Here is a 16983-nt window from a genome sequence, read left to right as displayed (position 1 = left end):
CACATATATTGACTGTGAGTTAAGATGGAAGTCACAAACACAGGAATTAAATAGGTTTCAGCATAGGAGGCCAGACTGAACTAAACAGACTGAGGATAGAAAAGGTATCTTTGCGGTCAGCATAAAAAACTAACAAAAAACCACGCAGAGTGTGCAAAAGAAACCACCGCACCGACTCACGGCGCGGTGGTGCCACTCTGCATCCCAGAGCTTCCAGCTAACAAGATTAAATATAATAGCAAGCTGGACAAAAACACAGTGGTAACAAATAAGCTAGCAGAGACTTAGCTTTTGCTGAAGTAGACAGGTCATCTGAAAGATCCAAGAGAACTGAACCAGTACTAGGACGTTGACAGCTGGCATCAAGTAACGATCTGAGTGGAGTTAAATAGAGCAGCCAGCCAAGACCTGAACGAGATCAGCTGGAGAAGGAATCTCAGAACCAGCAGCTCCACTCACAGCCACCAGAGGGAGTCCATGAACAGAACTCGCCGAAGTACCACTCACAACCACAGGAGGGAGCCCGAGAAAAGAATTCACAACAGTTAGGGTTGCACTTAGGGTTGCACTTAGATCTAGGGTTGCACTTAGGGCTAGGGTTGTACTTAGAGCTAGGGTTGCACTTAGGGCTAGGGTTGCACTTAGGGTTACACTTAGGGTTAGGGTTGCACTTAGGGTTAGGGTTGCACTTAGGGCTAGAGTTGCACTTAGGGTTGCACTTATGGTTGCACTTAGGGCTAGGGTTGCACTTAGGGCTAGGGTTGCACTTAGGGCTAGGGTTGCACTTAGGGCTAGGGCTAGAATTAGGGTTAGGGTTAGAATTAGGGTTAGAATTAGGGTTAGGGTTAGAATTAGGGTTAGGGTTGCAATTAGGGTTAGGGTTACAATTAGGGTTAGAATTAGGGCTAGGGTTGGAATTAGGGTTAGAATTAGGCTATGTGCACACGGTGCAGATTTGGCTGTGGATCCGCAGCGGATTGGTTGCTGCGGATTCGTAGCAGTTTTCCATCACGTTTACAGTACCACGTAAACCTATGGAAAACCAAATCCGCTGTGCCCATGGTGAGGAAAATACAGCACGGAAACGCTGCGTTGTATTTTCCGCAGCATGTCAATTTTACACCTGCTCCATAATAGGAATCCGCAGGTGAAATCCACACAAATAACACTGGAAATCCACAGTAAATACACAGGTAAAGCGCAGTGCATTTTACCTGCAGATTTTTCAAAAACGGTGCGGAAAAATCCGCACACAAATCCGCAACGTGGGCACATAGCCTTAGGGTTAGGGTTGGAATTAGGGTTAAGACTAGGTTTAGGGGTGTGTTGCGGTTAGGGTTGGGATTAGGGTTAGGGGTGTGTTGGGGTTAGTGTTGGAGTTAGAATTGAGGGGTTTCCACTGTTTAGGCACATCAGGGGGTCTCCAAATGTGACATGGCGCCACCATTGATTCCAGCCAATCTTGCGTTGAAAAAGTCAAATGGTGCTCTCTCCCTTTCGAGCCCCGATGTGTGCCCAAACAGTGGTTTACCCCCACATATGGGGTACCAGCGTACTCAGGAGAAACTGGACAACAACTTTTGGGGTCCAATTTCTCCTGTAACCCATGGGAAAATAAAAAATTGCGGGCTAAAATTTATTTTGGAGGAAAGAAAAATGATTTTTTATTTTCACGGCTCTGCGTTATAAACATCTGTGAAGCACTTTGGGGTTCAAAGTGCTCACCACACATCTAGATAAGTTCCTTTGGGGGTTTAGTTTCTAAAATGGGGTCAATTGTGGGGGGTTTCTACTGTTTAGGCACATTAGGGGCTCTGCAAACGCAATGTGATGCCCGCAGAGCATTCCATCAAAGCCTGCATTTCAAAACGTCACTACTTCACTTCCGAGTCCCGACTTGTGCCCAAACAGTGGTTTACCCCCACATATGGGGTATCAGCGTACTCAGGAGAAACTGGAAAACAACTTTTGGGGTCAAGTTTCTCCTGTTACCCTTGGGAAAATAAAAAATTGTGGGCTAAAAAATCATTTTTGAGAAAAGAAAAATTATTTTTTATTTTCATGGCTCTGCGTTATAAACTTCTGTGAAGCACTTTGAGGTTCAAAGTGCTCACCACACATCTAGATTATTTTCTTGGGAGGTCTAGTTTCCAAAATGCAGTCACTTGTGGGGGAGCTCCAATGTTTAGGCACACAGGGGCTCTCCAAACGTTCCATGGTGTCCGCTAATGATTGGAGCTAATTTTCCATTCAAAAAGCCAAATGGCGTGCCTTCCCTTCCGGGCCCTGCCGTGCGCCCAAACAGTGGTTTACTCCCACATATGGGGTATCAGCGTACTCAGGACAAACTGGACAACAAAATTTGGGGTCCAATTTCTCCTGTTACCCTTGGGAAAATAAAAAATTCCGGGCTAAAAAATCATTTTTGAGGAAAGAAAAATTATTTTTTATTTTCATGGCTCTGCGTTCTAAACTTCTGTGAAGCACCTAGGGTTTTAAAGTGCTCACTATGCATCTAGATAAGTTCCTTGGGGGATCTAGTTTCCAAAATGGGGTCACTTGTGGGGGAGCTCCAATGTTTAGGCACACAGGGGCTCTCCAAACGCGACATGGTGTCCGCTAACGATGGAGATAATTTTTCATTCAAAAACTCAAATGGCGCTCCTTCCCTTCCGAGCCTTACCATGTGCCCAAACAGTGGTTTACCCCCACATATTAGGTATCGGTGTGTTCAGGAGAAATTTCCCAACAAATTTTAGGATCAATTTTATCCTGTTGCCCATGTGAAAATGAAAAAATTGAGGCTAAAAGAATTTTTTTGTGAACAAAAAGTACTTTTTCATTTCTACTGATCAATTTGTGAAGCACCTGGGGGTTTAAAGTGCTCACTATGCATCTAAATAAGTTCCTTGGGGTGTCTAGTTTCCAAAATGGGGTCACTTGTGGGGGAGCTCCAATGTTTAGGCACACGGGGGCTCTCCAAACGCGACATGGTGTCTGCTAAAGATTGGAGCCAAATTTTCATTCAAAAAGTCAAATGGCGCTCCTTCCCTTCCGAGCCCTGCCGTGCACCCAAACAGTGGTTTACCCCCACATATGAGGTATCAGCATACTCAGGACAAATTGACAACAACTTTCGTGGTCCAGTTTCTCCTTTTACCCTTGGGAAAATAAAAAAATTGTTGCTAAAAGATCATTTTTGTGACTAAAAAGTTAAATGTTCATTTTTTCCTTCCATGTTGCTTCTGCTGCTGCGAAACACCTGAAGGGTTAGCAAACTTCTTGAATGTGGTTTTGAGCACCTTGAGGGGTGTAGTTTTTAGAATGGTGTCATTTTTGGGTATTTACAGCCATATAGAACCCTCAAACTGACTTCAAATGTGAGGTGGTCCCTAAAAAAAATGGTTTTGTAAATTTTGTTGTAAAAATGAGAAATCCCTGGTCAAATTTTAACCCTTATAACTTCCTAGCAAAAAAAAAAATTGTGTTTCCAAAATTGTGCTGATGTAAAGTAGACATGTGGGAAATGTTAGTTATTAACTATTTTGTGTCACATAACTCTCTGATTTAACAGAATAAAAATTCAAAATGTGAAAATAGCGAAATTTTCAAAATTTTCGCCAAATTTCTGTTTTTTTCACAAATAAACGCAGAAATTATCAACCTAAATTTACCTCTACCATGAAGCCCAATATGTCACGAAAAAACAATCTCAGAATCGCTAGTATCCGTTGAAGCGTTCCTGAGTTATTACCTCATAAAGGGACACTGGTCAGAATTGCAAAATATGGCCAGGTCATTAAGGTCAAAATAGGCTGGGTCATGAAGGGGTTAAAGGTGGGGACAAGGGACAGCAAATGTTCAAGTGTTGAGGATGTGGAACAGCAAATGATGATGCATTGAAGGTGGGGGGTGTTTGACAGCAAATGATATTGTATTGAGGGTGTGGGCTGAGGGACAGCAAATGGTATATTGAGGTGGGGGGAGTGCAAATAATGATTAATTGAAGGAGGAGGTGGCGAACAGCAAATGATGAGGACTGGAGCATGGGAGTAGAGCAAATAATGTTGAATTGAGGGTGCGGGACAGTAAATGATGATGAACTGAGGTTGAGGCATAGAAAATGATGATTATTTGATCGTGGGGGATAGAAAATGAAGATGTATTGAGGGTGAGGGACAGGGACAGCAAATGATGATGTATTGTGGGTGGGGAGCAACAAATGATGATGTATTGAAGGTGAGGGACAGCAAATGATACTATATTGAGGGTGTGGGACGAGGGACAGCAAATGATGATGAGTTGAGGTGGGGGAGCACAAATAATAATTAATAAAGGGTGCGGGAGAGCAAATGATGAATTGATGGTGGGGGCAGCAAATGATGAACTGATGGTGGGGGACAGAAATGATGAATTGAGGGTGGGGGACAGGGGAAAGTAAATGCTGAACTGAGGGTGGGCAGCAAATGAAGGATTTAGGGTGTGAGACAGGGGAAAACAAATGATGAACTGAAGGCGGGGACTGGGACAGCAAAGGATGCATTGAGGGTGGGGGAGAGGAGTAGGAAATTACGTATTGAAGGTGGGTAAGGAGGACAGAAAATTAAATGATGTATTGAAGGTGGTGGGTGGAGAAAACAAATGTTGAAATGAAGTTGATGATGACTTGAGCGTGGGGTGACAGCAAATGATGACGTATTGAAGATGGGGGACAGCAAATGGTGATGTATTTATGGTGTGGGACGAAAGGCAGCAAATGATGTAGATTGAGGTGGGGGAGCTCAAATAATGATGAATTGGGGCGGGTGAGAGCAAATTATGAATTGAAGGTGGTGGACGGAGGACAGCAAATGATGAATTGAGGGTGCAGGACAGGGTAAAGCAAAGGATGTATTGAAGATGGGGGGTGGGGGACAGCAAGTGATGCACTTAGGGTAGGGGAGAGGGGTAGGAAATTATGTATTGAGTTTGGGGAAGGGGACAGCAAATGAAATGATGGAGGTTGGGGGAGCTCAAATAATGATGAATTGGGGGTGGGTGAGAGCAAATTATGAATTGAAGGTGGTGGACGGGGGACAGCAAATGATGAATTGAGGGTGGGGGCAGCAAATGATGAATTGAGGGTGGGGGATGATGTAAAAGAAATGATGTATTAAAGATGGGGGCTGGGGACAGCAAATGATGTACTGATGTTAGGGGACAGCAAATGATGAATTGAGGGTGGGAAACAGCAAATTATGAATTACTGGTGGAGAACGAGGGACAGCAAATAATGTACTGAAGGTGATGGATGGGGAGAGCAAATTATAAATTAAGAGTGAGGATGAGGAAAGAAAATGATTAATAGAAGGTGGTGGACGGGGACAGCAAATTATGTATTGAAGGTGGGGAAGGAGGACAGCAATATATGCATTGATTGTGGGTGGTGGGGAAAAACAAATGATGACTTGAGAGTGGGGAAGAGCAAATAATTTTGAATTAAGGGTGGGGGGGAGTAAATGATGATTAAATGAGCGGGAAAGGCTGGCGCGGATGCCAACAGGTGAGAATATAATGTTTTTGGTTTTTTTAATTATTTTTAACATTATATCTTTTTACTATTGATGCTGCATAGGCAGCATTAATAGTAAAAAGTGAAGAGGTGTTTAAATCCCGCCCCAATATCGCTGATTGGTCACGGCCGGCCGGGCGCGACCAATCAGTGACGTGGGATTTCCGTTACAGACGGAAGTTACAGACAAACAGACAGAAGTGGACCTAAGGCAATCATATATATATAGATAAACTCTGGAGGCAGAGTTATCTTCCAGGCAACATCCTCCCCATAGCCTAGAAGAGATCATTTACAGATGAGAAAAACATGGATTTCTCTAGAATAAGACATCTGATCACAGATATCAAGGTATCATTTTATTCAGCTTCCTATGACCTACATGCCCATATAGGTAAGCTTCCTATGACTTACATGACCTATATGCTTAGGAGGGATGATCCTACTGAGAGATTTCCTTTAAATAGACTGGAACACAATACTGGGTAATGGTAAGAGACCATACTACGAGTCAATAGTGTCTTGACAGGGTAAACGCTAATGGGCCATAGCATGTAATAAATCAGCATAGTGTTTTGGGATATCATCAGTAGAATATGTTTGGATCATTATCATAAATTAGATTGTTATAAAACCTTTATATTATAAATTGAATCTTACAGTAAACCATAAAATCCTTCACGTTTCTGGAATTTCTGCTAATCCCTCACTCAAAGAATAATTCATTATAATCAGTAGAGAGCAATGTCAGATTAACAAATCTTTGATTTCAAAGTATGTTTGAAACTAAAGTAAAGTATGACCGTCTGGGTTGTAATCTCTGAGGTCATGTGCAGTTCATTACATTCTCCTGTTTTCCTCTTCGTCTTTTGTGATTTTAATTTTAAACCATTTTCAAAATCACTCGCTATTGAAGCTGCAGTTATTCAAAGAGAGCTCTATATAAATTAACATGTATTGTATATAACAGGGAAATTATTAAAAGGCTTTTTACATTATATATCAGTTGCTTGACCATTGCCTCTTTTTACACTCCCTTAAATATACATGTTCCCTTTAGCTAGGTGTACCTTTCTACATGAATGTGAGAATTAGTTTTTTTTTCTCACTTATGAAGCTGTTTGATTCCTCCTCAGCGCTTTACAGACATTATCATTACTGTCACAATTTGAACTCATAGTCTAAATTCCTTATCACTATGTGCTAACCACTGAGACACCACATCATTGCCAATTTCCCCACAATGATAGTTGTAGAGGAACTATTGGGCTGCCCCCATAGACATTGTTTCAGGTTTATAAAAAATGTCTTAAATGTAGAAAGCATGTGTCACAAATAGAAGCTGCATTGTTGATTTAGAATTAGTGTTGAGCGATACCTTCCGATACTCAAAGGTATCAGTATCGGATGGGATCGGCCGATATCCAAAAAATATCGGATATCGCCGATACCGATACCCGATACCAATGCAAGTCAATGGGACACAAGTATCGGAAGCTATCCTGGATGGTTCCCAGGGTCTGAAGGAGAGGAAACTCTCCTTCAGGCCCTGGGATCCATATTCATGTAAAAAATAAAGAATTAAAATAAAAAATATGGATATACTCACCCCTCCGGCGGCCCCTGGACCTTAGCGATGTAACCGGCAGCCTCCGTTCCTAAGAATTAGGAGTGAAGGACCTTCGATGACGTCGCGGCTTGTGATTGGTCGCGTGACCGCTCATGTGACCGCTCACGTGACCAATCACAAGCCGCGACGTCATCGCAGGTCCTAAACTCACTGCATTCTTAGGAACGGAGGCTGCCGGTTACATCGCTAAGGTCCAGGGGCCGCCGGAGGGGTGAGTATATCCATATTTTTTATTTTAATTCTTTATTTTTTACATGAATATGGATCCCAGGGCCTGAAGGAGAGTCTCCTCTCCTCCAGACCCTGGGAACCATACACTGGGAACTTCCGATTCCGATTTCCGATATCACAAAAATATCGGAACTCGGTATCGGAATTCCGATACAGCAAATATCAGCCGATACCCGATACTTGCGGTATCGGAATGCTCAACACTATTTAGAATCATCCTGCAACTATAGGGGTTAAAATGGGTATAGTGGACAGGGAGTGGTGGCTCAGCCCCAGGGGATGCTGGGAAAGTTGTAATTGTATCCGGGACATCCAAGAGTAAGATGTGTGTCAGAATCTCCTGTCAGACTGAAATCAATTGTATAGCCCAGTTCTTCCTGGGAAGCGATTTCTGTAATTATAGAAGCAGTCAGGACAGCAAGGAGCATCTTTATTACCTCAATATAGAAGTGAGAAAGCTACAGCACCGGACTAATCCCACTCTCCCCGCCTCACTGCATGAACAAGGTACAATTCTGCTTAGGTTAAGACACTGTGTGTGAAGAGAAGTTATTATCTGTGAAGAGACTTTCATATATACTGATGAAGCATTACATAAAGAGAAGTGACTTCTGTGTGATGAAAAGAAGCTTGAATAAAACCCCTGTGATCAACTCCAGCTCAGAACTGTGTCATAACTGCATGTCTGTCAACCATTACCTCCCTCCTTCTGTGAAGAATTATAATCAATGGTCACCCTGAGTAAGATTTACCCAGTATTCCAAAAAAACTCATGTTTCCTTTGTATCGCCTTCATATACTGAGTGGCGTACATGCAACAATTGTGGCGCGAACATGGAATCCTGATAGGTAATTGGAGAACTCCGAGCTATGTTGACAGAAGTGAAGAAGTTGATTCGCACCAAGCCAGAGCCCAGACCATTTAGACTCTGTAGTGGCTTCCAAAATAGAAGATATCCTGCTTATGAGGCTTGCCGGACATCAAATCAGAGTGCTGTCTGTGTCCATTGTCTAAGGTGTGGTGAAGAAGGACATTATGCCAACGAATGTCAAGTGTCACCATTCCTGGGTTTAAAAGGCAGAAGGTTGCTAGTGCAGAGCAACTGGTAAACACAACACAGATGAAGCCCCAGAAACAAACACAAACACCACCAACCCTCAAAACAGCTTTTGAGATGAAACGGCTGCATAGGCGCTATCACCCAGTACGTGACCATCTTCAACAGTTGCAACAGAGACTGGGGCATCAGCAACTTAATGCCCAGTGCAGAAGTCAGACTATGCATTCCTGGGAACAAGAGCAATCCTTGGTCAGTAAGGATAGCCTCATCAACCTAATCGGTGAAAGGTGCTTCATACAGTGCAAGTTAGATGGACTCCTGGTGACAGCGCTCTGAGACACAGGTGCTCAATTAAGCCTCCTAAATGAAGAATCGAGAAAGTGTAGTTTACCGCATACCTGCCTTCTTAGACTAAAAGAACTCTTAGGACCTGTGGAACTCCATGGCAAAGCTATCAATCAGACCGAACTTTCTTTCATAGGCTATGTGGAAGTGACCATTGAGTTATTGGCACCTTTTCTTGTCACCTGTGATAAGAATGTGGCCAAAGAAACTATCCTGGGCTACAACTTGATCAGTGAGGTTATTGTAACACCCCAGGTAACTGGTTGTTACAGTGATGTTGCTTTCCCTTCGGGGAGGGTAATATAATGCTCAGAGGCAATGAAGTTCTCTTCAGCAGGTAAGGCACCCACATGCAACATATCCCAAATCCAGGCCAGGAGGGGGAGCTCAGGACCCGGATTAAGGGGAGCTTCCCTAAGCTATATGTATCCTGACCCGGAGGAAGAGCGAGTGAGTCTCCAGGAGGGAGAGCTAGAGGAAGGACGTCTGTAACAGACGGAGAGGCCTGGCAGCCACGAGGGAGCTGCAGCCTCTGGAAGAGTGAGAACCTGAAGGGTTGTTGTATGTGGTTGAGCTACAGAAGAAAGGAGCAGAGGAGAGAGGAAATGGCTCAGAGGGGAACAGCAGAAGGACACCCTCAGAGCCAGAGAGCAGTAGCCGGGTACAGGAAGCCTGAGGCTTTTGTGGGACTCGAAGACACAGAGCAGAACTGGAGGGCCGAGAACTGTATGTAATTGGCCCACACCATACCTGAGATGCAGCAGCACCTGAAGAGCCCGGGGCATGATAGAGTCCCTGTAAAAAGGCTCAAGCTGCCCGTCATGCAGGTACCTGTCTCAGGACAGGGGGAATAGAGGACTCTGCAGAAAGCTTCAGGCAGCAGGGACTTCATATACAGCAAGCACTAATTGAAAAGGTTCACAGACCTCAACTGGGAAGGAGATTCTCCCATTGCCTCTGAGCCGGCCGGACCACCACCACCCGTGCCTGGTAGCCTGGACTGTGGCCTGCCAACTACAGTAAACCAGGTAAAGACTTACAACTTGTGTCCTTTACTTATTGCCCAGCATACATCATCATCGCTTTACATCTTAGGACCTCTGGGGACCCCGCTTCACCTGTGGGAAGCGTTACCATCATTGCTGCCACAACATCCCCCAGAGGACCCCTTTAATGCAGCGTTGGTTACACTATTGACCGAACACCACAGGTGGCGTCACGACAGACTTTACCACAATTAAAAGACCGTTCCCCCTTAATTGGACGCCCAGGGCCACGGACCGGGTCGCAGCCACCGTGACATCCCCTTTAAGACCGGACCCGGTACCGAGTACCCCACTGCCCAGGTGGGGCGCTCCATTATCTGGAAGTGCAAATCAGGGACACTCGTCGTGGAGGTGGTACACACATCTCTGGCCATACCCAAAGTCTTGGCGGAAAACATGAGTCGTGGGATAAGTGAAGCACAGAACACCTCACTGCATGAGCAAGGTGCAGTTCTGCTTAGGTAAGATACTGTGTGTGAAGACAAGTTATCTGTGAAGAGAATTTATCTGTGAAGAGACTTTCATATGTGTTGATGAAGCATTACATGAAGAGAAGTGATTCTGTGTGATGAAAAGAAGCTTGAAAAAAACACCAGTGATCAACTCCAGCTCAGAACTGTGTCATAGCTGTGTGCCTGTAAACTGTTACCTCTGCTGTGAAGAATTATAAGTAATGGTCACCCTGAGTAAGTAAATCGCAGTCGCTCATGCTGGATGGTAAATTTAGTGCATATTTAGACACCTTTGCCTAATTTTACACTGTGCTGCCTTCTGGTTGGCTCCTTTGGACTATTTTGGCGCATTTTAAAGAGGATTTTTCCCTTGCCATTAATATGTAACTGTTTTATCTGTTCTAAATGATCCTGTTCTCTTAAATTTGGAATCTTTTTTTCTTTACTTTGTCTGTTCATAAAGAATTTCCCACACTTTCTTTTATGGAAATGTTGTCTTGTTAGGCAAGGGCTCATGATCCTTACAGAGATTCCCAAAAAGAAGAATTATGGATTATACCCCCTTGGCTCACAAGACTAAATTTACATGCAATGAAGTGGGATCCATACAGTGGCTTGTGAAAGTATTCACCCCCTTGGCTTTTAACCTATTTTGTTATATTTACCTATTTTGTTATATTACAACCAGTGTTTAATTTTTTTTGCAATCCCATTTGTGTGTGATGCATCAGCACATAAACATAAACAAGAAAGTAGTATGCATAGACAGTTTGGGATCACCTAACACATTTTATTACACAACATAGGAACACTTAAAGACAAAGTTAAAAACATAAAAAAAAACAAAACAAAAGGCTGTAAACATTCTAGTAAAGGTGTGCAAAAATATAGCAATCAATTTTCCTCATCTGCCCCACAATAAGTACCGTCAGTATGAATGAGAGTGATATACTGCCATTTAAAATTAATTATAGCAAATGTGACGTCATTATTAATATACCACTACAGAAAAACAAATTCTGAATAACAACTTATATGACTAAACACCATGGTAACTCATAATATGACAAAAATCTGTACCATAGGTGAAAAGGACCAACAAGACCTATCATCACGATAAGCACATAACGCGGAAAGAAAAAAGATGACAAATGGTCACACACAATAAATAGAAATACTATAAACTTTATTAATAGCATACCACAATATTAAAACCAGGTGAAAGGAGGGAAGGTAGTAACAGCACAAAAACCTCTGTTATAGAGTTAACAGGAAGGGTGCCACCAGGAATACCAGTCCTACAGGCTTATACATTATCAGAGTAAAAAAAAAATAAGCAAAAATAGGAAACAAATAGTAAAAAACTAAATAAACAAAAATAATAATTTGATCCTACTGCAGTCAGGAATACCAAGCCAAATAACAACAGTTCACATATAAGATAGGTAAATACAAGAACCGCTATAGTGCTAACCTAATTGAAGTCCCATAGCCTATCAAACAAACATAGTAGATATTATTGGAGCAAGGTACCCACCGCACAGAGGACTGTAGTACTGGAGGCACGCTTCCACCCCAACGCGCGTTTCGGCGATCACACCTTCATCAGGGGGCAAAGACAGTGAGTGCACATGGGTTTAAAAAGCTCCCGGACCGGAAATGAGCGGGTGCAACGACCAAAATAGTCCGTACGGCAACAGGAAAGAAAGAAACAGTGACCGCATATACCGGAAGTATAGGGGCGTGGCTATCAAAGTGATTACGCAGTACCGTGGAAACCATGACGCAGAAGCGTCAAAAAGAAAACGCTGTAACATGGCAAATCAAAACGCAGCAGCGTCAGGAAAAGAACGTAACTCCGTGGAAACCACAACGCTAAATAGTTGCGAAATTTCATGAACACCATAGCGCCGGCGACGTCCAATGGGGGCCAAAGGGAGCCGGAGACCACTGGGGCCCCAAGTGATCCGTAGCATCCAAAGGCCACCACAAGAACGCACCGGCGTATAGGATTCACTAAAGCAGCACCCAAAGATGTAATAATTACTGCTAGATGGAATCACTACAATCACTAAGAATGGCCCCATTCAATTGTACATAGACATAAACATAGAATATAAGAACATAAAATAAAGGGACAAATACCAATAGATACCTATGACACCGACCACAAACTATATATTACTTAATCACCTCTAATCCTACAGAAATACAAGGAGCTCATCCCACAGTTAATGAGAGATTAATACAACGAATTTAACATACAATCTATACATTGCAAATGCAATAAAAGTGATAACAATCACATATATAGATAGCAATAATAGATATAGAGAAAGCATATATATATATACAAAACTGTGGTTGTAATAACTGTGGCCTTAGTCAATTGCTCATTTCTGCCTTCTAAATCCTTTTCTTTCTTTTTTCTTCTTTTTAACTCTTTTTTTCTTTTTTTTCCCAATTTTTCTTTTTTTCTTTTTTTCTTTCCTTTTTTTCTTTTTTTCTCATAGAACAAAAATCTGGGATATGCCGCAGGGTACTACCAGGTCAACATGTGCTAAAAACAACGAAGTAAGTAAAAAACAAGATTAAAAACAAAGAACTAACAGCGTAAACGTGCAGATACTACCAGCAGGACCGATAACAGCATATACACTTGGAAGAGGAGCAGTTGTATTAATGCCAATCTTACAAAAAGGGAGCATAGCTAATATTGTCATTAAGGCCAGTCGGCTGAACCGTGCCCAGAGTCCATATCCATCTTGACTCGACGCGGGCCAGCCTCTGAAAGGTACCACCCCCACGGATCCCTACTTCAAGTAAATCAATCCCTCTAGCCCTGAGAAGATCAGGGTTACAGTCATGAAAGGTCTTGAAGTGGCGTGGTATTGTTTTGAGGGTGGATGTGTCTTCCACAGTAGCCGCTGCGCCGATGCCCAATACATGTTCCCGGATACGTGTTTTAAGTTGGCGGGTGGTCATACCTACGTACATTTTGTCACAAGGACATGTGACAACATAGATCACATTGGTACTAGTACAGGTAATTTTTTTCTTTATTTTAAATTCGCGTGATCTATCCCAGTTGGCAAATACGCCAATTCTCTCAATGTTTGGGCATGCGACACAGCGGCCACACGGAACACACCCCACCCGAACCGCCATACTATCAAGAAATGTGGTAATCCTCTCACCAGTATAATGGCTATGCACCAGGGTATCTCTGAGATTCCTGGACCGTCTGACTGCAATCCCAGCCCTCTCAGGGAGATATCGTGCAATAACAGGGTCAGCCCTCAATACATGCCATGATTTTTGTAATATATTTTTCATCATCGGAAATTGGGAGTGGTACCTAGTAACAAATCTGACAATATCGTGCTCTTGTTTAGCATTGCTCTTATATAGTAGTGAATCCCTCGAGGAGTATTTCGCTCTATTGAACGCTTTTTTGATACTGCGTTTACTGTGGCCTCTGGACACTAATCTGTTTTTTAAATCTTCAGCCTGCTCACAGAAGTCCGTCTCAGTAGAACAAAGTCTACGCAGACGGAGGAATTGCCCCGTGGGAACTGATTGAATGACATGATCCGGGTGTGAGGAGGAGGCGTGCAACAAGAGATTGGTAGAGGTAGGTTTCCTGTAAATCACTGTCTGCAGGTCACCACGAGCATCCCGTTTAGTCATGACATCTAGAAACTCGATGGCATTGCCATCGAATTTGTATGTCAATTTAATATTACTGGTGTTATCATTAAGGGATGTCATGAATTCCTGCAGGCTGATAGAAGAACCCCGCCAGATCATAAAAATGTCATCAATGTACCGTGTCCACAGAAGGACACGGCACATTGACTCCGGATGATCTGGCAGGGAGAGGCCCCTCTCCCACAGCCCCAAGAACAGATTGGCGTAAGCAGGGGCAAAGGGGGCACCCATTGCTGTTCCTTGGAGCTGCAGGAAGAAGGACCCCTTAAAAACAAAAAAATTGTGAGTTAAAGAAAATTCCAGGAGATCACAAATAAGTTTTATGATTTCAATTGAGGAGTTGGATGCATCTAAGAAAAACTTGACCGCTCGAAGGCCATCGGAGTGTCGAATACTGGTGTACAACGACTCGACGTCGGCTGTAACTAACAATTCCTCATCCCCGAGACTGACCCCATCCATAAGTCTCAGGAATTCACCCGTATCCTTAAGATACGACGGAAGACTTATAACCAATGGCTGCAACTTAGAGTCGATCCATTGATTTACCTTCTCGAGGTAATTGCCTCTGCCAGATATTATAGGACGCCCAGGGGGCGTCTTTGTGTCCTTGTGTATCTTGGGGAGAAGATAGAATGTCGGAATTGTAGAGTCACTTGTCAATAATGCTGATGCTAATTCATTAGTGATGGTACCCGCATCTCTAGCCTGTTTAACAATATCAACAAGTTGTTTAGAGAAGGCGGACAAGGGGTTAAACGTGAGTTTTTTGTAACAAACTTTGTTGTTTAACTGGCGATAGGCCTCCTTCTCATACATTGAGTTCGGCCAAACCACCACGTTACCCCCCTTGTCCGCCGGCTTAAACACAACATCCCCAAGACCTTGAAGGACACGAAGACGCCCCCTCTCCTCAAATGTTAAATTATCTTTATAGATGTGTTTGGGGATTCCCTGAAAATCTTTGGTAACCATTTGTACAAACAAATCTACATTTGGACATGAAGACAGGGGAGGAAATTTTTTGGATCTAGAACGAATGGAGGTTGGGATCATACCTCCTTCAGGGGTGTCGTGTTCGACTGCCAATTCTTCCAAAGTACGAAGGGCTATCTGTTCTTCCTCTGTGGGGAAGAGTGCAGCCAGATTACCATCAAAAAAATATTTTTTGAAAATTAATGATCTGGCAAAGAGGTGAAGATCTTTTACAGCCTCAAACACATCAAAGGGTGCTGCAGGTGAAAAAGATAGACCCTTCTCTAGTAGTTCTAAATCAGTATCAGTAAAGTCATGTGAGCTAAGGTTAATTACCTTGTTGTTATATTTACGGGGCTCGGTGGAGGAATCATCTCGTCTGTAAGGATGAAACATAAAATCTCTCTGGTTCCGTGTAGTCATTCTTGACCGTGTGGTCACTGAAGATGTAGATCGTTCTGAAGTATCACTTACAGAAGAGATGGACGACTGAGACTGGGCCCGCCTCATCTGTCCATCGCCTTGTCTACTTTTTCTCCATAGGTACACCCTTTTACACTCATAATCATGACGATCTCTACCAATTTTAGATGACTGAGTGTCTTGGATTTTTTTAACAACATTTTCCAAGGATTTCTCAATTTGTTTATTACATAGGTCGAGTTGTTCCATAGTCCCACATAATTTCAACTCCTCCTCTGCCACCTTAATAGATGCATCCAACTGTTCAATGATTCCTTTATTGTAATCTCCCAATAACTTCATAAGTTGACCAGAACAATTATTGCACGCCTCCTCCCAACCAGCAATAAAGGCCGCATCCTCCACAGGAAAAGTCGGAATGACCCGAACTCTAAGGCCACGTGGTATCATCTTTCTATTTTGGTACCCTTCCAAGAAGCTACAGTTCCACCAAAGTTTTGTCCGTTTTATCACCATATTTTGTAGCTCCATAACTTGTTCCTCCCATCTGCGATCGGTAGCCTGCTGTGTGATGGAAACATCACCTCCGAACACCTGATCAATATGTGAGCGCCAAGCTATTTCCTTGGCTCTGAAGTCCATGCCTATAAGCAACCCTGTGCAAAACACAGCAAGAAATGAATAACAACTTATATGACTAAACACCATGGTAACTCATAATATGACAAAAATCTGTACCATAGGTGAAAAGGACCAACAAGACCTATCATCACGATAAGCACATAACGCGGAAAGAAAAAAAGTAATATATAGTTTGTGGTCGGTGTCATAGGTATCTATTGGTATTTGTCCCTTTATTTTATGTTCTTATATTCTATGTTTATGTCTATGTACAATTGAATGGGGCCATTCTTAGTGATTGTAGTGATTCCATCTAGCAGTAATTATTACATCTTTGGGTGCTGCTTTAGTGAATCCTATACGCCGGTGCGTTCTTGTGGTGGCCTTTGGATGCTACGGATCACTTGGGGCCCCAGTGGTCTCCGGCTCCCTTTGGCCCCCATTGGACGTCGCCGGCGCTATGGTGTTCATGAAATTTCGCAACTATTTAGCGTTGTGGTTTCCACGGAGTTACGTTCTTTTCCTGACGCTGCTGCGTTTTGATTTGCCATGTTACAGCGTTTTCTTTTTGACGCTTCTGCGTCATGGTTTCCACGGTACTGCGTAATCACTTTGATAGCCACGCCCCTATACTTCCGGTATATGCGGTCACTGTTTCTTTCTTTCCTGTTGCCGTACGGACTATTTTGGTCGTTGCACCCGCTCATTTCCGGTCCGGGAGCTTTTTAAACCCATGTGCACTCACTGTCTTTGCCCCCTGATGAAGGTGTGATCGCCGAAACGCGCGTTGGGGTGGAAGCGTGCCTCCAGTACTACAGTCCTCTGTGCGGTGGGTACCTTGCTCCAATAATATCTACTATGTTTGTTTGATAGGCTATGGGACTTCAATTAGGTTAGCACTATAGCGGTTCTTGTATTTACCTATCTTATATGTGAA

At 43.1% G+C, this 16983-nt stretch overlaps 1 long non-coding RNA gene across 1 annotated transcript in view; it reads right to left on the bottom strand.

The window, feature by feature from the left end:
* Window positions 1–12688, bottom strand: part of LOC143773796 (uncharacterized) — a 144596-nt gene extending 131908 nt beyond the window's left edge. Inside the window, exon 1 of the long non-coding RNA XR_013215367.1 lies at window positions 11854–12688. This is a non-coding gene — a long non-coding RNA (uncharacterized LOC143773796). The remainder of the gene's footprint in view (window positions 1–11853) is intronic.
* Window positions 12689–16983: the final 4295 nt, after the last annotated feature.

The sequence above is a fragment of the Ranitomeya variabilis genome, chromosome 5 (genome assembly GCF_051348905.1).
Source record: "Ranitomeya variabilis isolate aRanVar5 chromosome 5, aRanVar5.hap1, whole genome shotgun sequence".
Lineage (NCBI taxonomy): Eukaryota > Metazoa > Chordata > Amphibia > Anura > Dendrobatidae > Ranitomeya > Ranitomeya variabilis.
Note: the sequence above shows the minus strand (reverse complement) of the source record. Positions and strands in the feature narration are given on the sequence as shown.